The sequence below is a fragment of the Pieris rapae genome, chromosome 8 (assembly GCF_905147795.1).
Source record: "Pieris rapae chromosome 8, ilPieRapa1.1, whole genome shotgun sequence".
NCBI classification, from domain to species: domain Eukaryota; kingdom Metazoa; phylum Arthropoda; class Insecta; order Lepidoptera; family Pieridae; genus Pieris; species Pieris rapae.
In genome coordinates this window covers 10,623,406-10,630,306 of record NC_059516.1, presented here as the reverse complement: position 1 = coordinate 10,630,306, position 6,901 = coordinate 10,623,406, and positions in this window count along the sequence as shown.

Below are 6,901 nucleotides of genomic sequence, written 5' to 3'. Positions count from 1 at the left end.
TCGGATTTTATACAGAGTGATAAGAGATGTCTTTCATGTCTTAAATCGTTTGTAAAATCGTATATTTTTCGATAATTCAAACGATAGCGGTGTAAATCTATTGGCTTTTTTTGCTTATACTATATATATTTCTTGAAATAGCGTTTCTTTAACTCAATGTAAAACTTAACTAATAGGGATGGGAAACTACGCATAACTAGCAATATTTCTATATGAAACTGCGGGAGTAATGTACGTTTATTATATCTTTGTTTGAAGATGGCGTTCGGCCAAATAGGTATGAAATTGTAAAGACAAGGTCGGGAAAGCTACACGTTCAAACCAAAATATCAATACGGCATGGCGTGCGTGTTGCCAGAAAGCTGAGATGTTTTTGATCGATGACGTTTGAGATGCCAGCTGTTGAAAACAGAGAACTACACGTAATATGTATAGATGTGTATAATGGACACAAACTTGTTAAAAATGACTTCCAATAATAAAGTATAGCTTAGGAAATGAATCTCAAATTTATTTCTGAATTTTAAACAAATGTCTCACTTAATACTACTTTTAAGAACTGAACAATGGCTGTTATGATTTTTTCTGTAAATGAAAATTCATGAGAACCAGTTAAGAATTAACGCCTGCTATAAAGTTGTAGCAATTTACCGTTATAGCGGGAGAGTCAAGAACATCTTAATAATAAGGTATATGTTGAGATTAATAAAGAAAACGTTATATGCCTACATAGTCTCGGATAGACTTTAGAAAGTTTTATTTCGTGTTCTGTAAAACCCAAACCATTGATGAAATTTTAACCTGCCACAACGCAGGATCCTTCCCTCAATGTAATGTGTAATTAATTTATCATTCATAATTTAATCAATATAATGTATGTTTTCATGTGAACTGAAAAAAAACACCTGAGTTGCTTTACCAAGGGTTTTGTTTATTATTTGATGCTGCCAGTATTGAAGGAATCCTTGTACGAAATATTTTTTGATAATTAAGGTACTGTACTGACATTTAAACCCTGCTAATAATATCTTAGCAAGAACATGTTAGACAATTTTGCTATTTGCATATTATAAGTAAGTTTGAGTAATGATTATATCACAGCCAAATAGCTTAATAACACCCTAGTCTTTTAACTAAACGGCGCAGTTTAACTAGCGACCTGAAAGATGTTCAGCCAGTTTATCAAACAGCTAGGTAAATTACATCGATCGATGACGCTTCGTTATTTGCCTGTTGTCTGCTAATTTTATTTTAATTCCTTTTTCTGTCACTCTCGGACATAAACGAGCCTCTTCAAACTTTACAAAGAAAAACGACGAGTAAAATGGGAGAGTGTAGTGACAATAATAAGGTGAATTTGACTGAAGCAATTTAATCTTAACAACAATATTTTTTATGTCATAATATTATGTTTCACTTTTTTTATTTCTGCCAAATAATGAATCTATCGTTAGAATGGACTAAGCATTATCCAGCCAGTTTATTAAATGTTGTAACAGACGTTACGGCTGAATATCTTTCAGGCCGGACTGTTAATTGAACGGCTAATTGAGCTCGTTGGCTGCGACATATAGAAGTATTGAGATTATAAGGATAAGATGAAAATTAATTATAGGGAGATGTGTGAAATATAATCAAATAAGAACAGTTTTTACTTTAGGCGAATCCGTCGCCTAAAAGTACTAGCATGTACTGTCTATGCCTGCCTTCATATTACTTTTATGCCAGTCATAGTGCCACTCGCTTTTCTGATTTCATTTGTCTTTTGGGTTTAAAAGTGTTTTTAAATATTTTTTTAACGCAGAATTTATTTTTTAATTTCATACAGTCACCGTGACCACGTACTCTGTAAAACACGTAATACCACATACTTAATAAGTATATATATAGTGTTCTGAAATATTAGTCTAATAATTATTCAATTTGTTTACCGAAGCGCATGAGAACAAGTGGGGCTGAAAGTTAATCAGACCAATATATATGTAGTTACACGACCTGTATCTATATGACTTTATTCTATACATATACAAGTTTAAAAATAATTATTATGTGTAAAGGTAGGCGAATAATAATTCGCGATTCAGATGGAACGCGAAATATCGATTGACAATTGCTTTTAGGTTCGCACGCCGCCGTGCATTTCAATCAGGGCTCTTGAAACTATACAGATAATTGTGTCAAAATCTCAATATTCTCAGCCTCGATACGAAGGGCTTCATCTTCAACTTAGTGGTTAACGCATATGACATATTTACCATAAGTCTAAGGCTTGATTAACGTCAGATGTTTCTAGGCACACATCTCTGGACTAGGACTCTAAAATACCAAATTCAGCGAAAAGCTTGTCGAATTGTCAATTTCCGATGTATGACGACTTAATTCTCTCTATCTCTACACAGATACATAGCGAACCTATGCGTATTGTACAAAGTGTACTATGGTGAGTGTTCTGAAGAGTTGTTTGGGTTGATCGGTTCAACACCGTACGAGACGTATTAACTCGCAATTTAATCATCACATTGATGGCTAGAAGCAACGTTCCAGTTGGATACTGTGAAATGAACACTACGTTACAGGGCTGCGATGACTGCTCTTAGAGCGTTAGCTTGTTTGTTCCCCTACCCCATAAATAATAATAGGCAAAGAGGACTCAGCTTGCCTTGAAACAATCATATTTTCGTTTACCGAACCAAAGTGTTTCGAGTTGTGTTTTTAATTCATTACAAGTACGATAAAAGCAATTGTTATCGATCTGGTAAGCACATACTGACGTAATAAAATAAAGGTTATTTACAAGTTTATTTATATCACAATCACGCAAAAGCTGTACGAAGAAAAAATATAAGAATTTTGATTATTTTCCATATTGTAACAATAACAATAATTCAAGACTTTTGAATATATACGTAAGACTCGTTGCTCAAGGTAGAATAATAAACTCAAACTCAAAAATATCTTTATTCATATAGGTAAACATGTACACTTGTAAACGTCAAAAAAACAAATTAAACAATAAAGTAGGCAATGGATTTGTTAAAATACAACTATAAATTATTATATGTATTATATTCAGTGGTATTCCAGGTAAATAACGAGTAACACAGTAGAGTAATTGACATTTTGAAAAAAAAATTTGACATTTTTTGACAAATTTTGATAAAATTTTCGCTAATTTAGGCTTGTCGTTTGCTTCTATGTAAATCGTAACATGAAAGCACTCCTTTTACTATATTATTATATTGTTATGTATTTATGTGTCAAAATCAACAAAAATTATTTAAAAACCTGTACAAAAAAATTAGCAATATTAAAAAAAAATATCTAGCTATATTTAATTTATAAGTCCTAAATTAACATGTGCGCTTAAAATATACAAGAAATTATGATATCACAAATTTCACACAGATACACAACAATATTAGAACATAACTTTTTTTAAAAACCAACTACGTATAAAAAAAATACTAAAACTACATATTATGTATTATAAACTCTATTAAACAATCTATGTACATTAATATATACATATTATTTTAATTAAATAGCTCTTACTGCGAATTGAAGTTAACAATGAGTCTAAGAATTGATTAATAAAAATTTGATTTTTTCTTTATATATTTAAATATTCTAAACAAATACTTATTTTTTTTCTACATCCGTAAATCTAATGACAATGTCAATGTCTGAATCTGACTGTTTTTAAATGAATTATAGCATTATTTGGTGGTATTATAATTATGAACAAAAACATTATTGATGTTTACAATAAAAGTAATAATTTTAGACAAAGGTAATAATAATAATCTGTGGTTATAATAGAATAGGTAGATATGGAGACGACTGACTGACTTTCCGCCGCCAATTCCTGAAAGTTGAGATGGATGGCAAAGAATTCCTAAATTACCCTAACTTCTTCACGTTGCACAATAATTATGAAATTTTACAGGTTTTTCATTCTAAAAATAGCTGGACAACTTGCATTGGCAATATATATCCGTATTTATTTTTTAAAACATTGTTGTATTAAGCATGCTATTTAAAATTAAACTTTAAGGAAGACGAGGTGATTAATTACGTCAGTAAATATTAATTTGTTACGTTTATATGACTTTTTAATTTCATAAATAAATTTTTGATTGAATAACACATTGAATTGTAGCCTTAGATCAGACATTAAGTTTTTTTAAATCATAAACATGCCGGTTCCTCTCGTTAATTTCCTTCATTGTAAGACGCAATTGCGCTTGCAGAGATAAAATTCATAGTATACATTTTGAACCTAAGACCTCAGGATTACAAATCGCAAGTGTAATAACTAATCGAAGCTTATTCTTTAATACCTAACTTAGAAAAGAAACTTACCGCAAACCATGCGGTCTTACAATTTTCCGGTGTCGTATTAGCCACAAGCTACTCAACTTACAAGATATATTACTCCCTTCCTTCTTTTACTCATATTTTTTTTAGCGCACAATTTAAGTATAGTGTATAGGCATTAATATTTTTGACTGATGATCTATGATCATGAATCTAATATGTATAAAAAGTCGTACTTTATCTGTATTAAGACTAGAGATGATGCCCTTGACACTTGAAAATTTCGACTTTCATTGTCCCCTGATTTTTTAAATATTAAAAAATCAATGCTGAGTTAACTTTGGTTGCGGTTGTTGGAGGAAAGTTCAAAATATGTATGACAAGTGAAAGTGTTTGTTTAGAGGTGAGTGTCAACAGGCTTTAATCGTTAAATACATGAGCTTATAAGTAATATAAAATTAGGGGTAGTGGGATTACGACTCTGGAAAATAAAAAAAATACCTTGGCTAATTTATTTATTTATTCACAATTCGTTGCAAAGAAACACAAATAACACAATATATAAAAATTACAAGGGATGCAACGGACGGCCTTATCGCTAACAAGCGATCTCTTCCAGGCAAACCTAATTGAGGGTTCTTACAAGTCTGACACTTCAATATAACTATACTCGTGACCTATATGAACGTGTCTGAGAATTTAGCAGAGCACTTAACACAGCAGAGCACAAAAAACACGGGTTAATGCACACACACAATAGTTTTGCTAGGCGGGTAGGCCTAGGCATTAATTGTGTTGCCTAGACAATAAACAATTCTAAGAGAAACCGCGGAATGTTTTTTTTTTAATTTTATAAAATAAGTGAAAAAATTGCCAATTTTAATCATAGAGGTATGTTCTGCTGAGAGAAGGCGACGAGTCCTGAGACGACTTTAATTGCTTTGCTTAGATATTTGATAGAGCTAATAGAAAAAAAGTTCCCAAGTTTTTACAATATGTTTTTTTAATTTAGAAAAAAGTTTGAAAATCGCTCATTATTTCGTCACTACTTTCTTTATAACTAAACATTTTTATTTTTGGATTTAAATGAAAGTTTTTACATTAATTACAATTGAATTGGTTTTTTTAATGACACCTTATTTATTGAATTCGAGAAGAAATGCTCTGCTGTGATCGGGAAGCTGGCAGAGCATTCTACGATTTAAAAAAAAATCTGGTCTTAAATGTCCAAAACTATTTCTAAAAACTATCAGGAACTATTGTGTATGCTGCCAGAACTCTTTCTTTTTGTGCTCTGCTAACTTCACAGACGCTGTTTCAACATTATCGGAAACGAGAATGTTATATGTATTACAATTTAGTAATGTTGGAAAAACCAAACTCTAATTGCTAACATATGTTTAAACTTCTAATTATTTCCTTAAATATATATATATGTAACGTTAACTAATGTTAGGTTACATAACTTGTGCAACAACCTTTTTAGTTCTGAACCTCAGTTCTGTTTTATGAATGTAATATCCGGCGTTTCTCGTGCAACGGAGTGTATTGGTAAAGTAATATTTAATATGGCTATATTGTTATCGCATATATGCAATGCGCAAAATACTTAATTGCAACTATGTAATGTAATACACCTGATATCTTGTACACGTGGCATCTTCATATAAAGATAGATATAGTTTATACTTTGTTTAAAATAATTGAAATATGAAGACGTAATTTGTTGGACTGTTTATGACTGGAATCATAATTCAGTATCTACCTCATGAGTAAAATAAACATATCAGGAAATTACCTATCAGACAAAGGCCAATATACTTAAGGGTTTGTATTTTAAATTATATTAAAAAAAACTAATAATGAGCTAAATCAATTACGCGCTGTTTATCAGTTTTTTTTAGTTAATGTAATAATAGTCATTTTTAAAGGTTAATGTAATGAGGAAAATTTTAACAGTTCGTAATGCCTTTCCAAGCTGAATATAGATCAGTATATCTATCGCAGTAACGGAATGGACTGGTCTGCTGACGGGATCGAGAGGGTAGCTGGAAGAAATTGGATGACGATGGCATAAAATAAATTAGGGTGGAAAAAGTTGGAGGAGGCCTACTCCCGGACAGGGCCCGCATCTTTGTTAAAACTGTATTCATCTCTATTTTATTTTATTTATGTAAATAGGATGTGGAAGAATAAAGGCGTATTATTATTATTTATTTATTTATTTATTTATTTTGTACTCCTACAGCTAACACAAAATACATATAATAGCAAACAAATACACCGAGAACATAGCCACAGATGGAATACATGATACATTATAATAAAAAGATTTACGAAAGGGAACAAACAAACAAAGTATTCAATACAATTAACTAACTGATTAAATTTAATTAATTAAGCCTAAATTGGATGTGTTGTGTAATGGTGTAAAGTGTGGGTGTGTACGTGATGGTGTGTATGTGTGTCGTGTGTTATTATATCTATCGGATCGGTATAGGTTAAAATTATTTTAATAATTATTATTGGTAACATACTCTGTGTATACCGCCCCGTGTAGCACAATATCGTTTAGATTCCATGG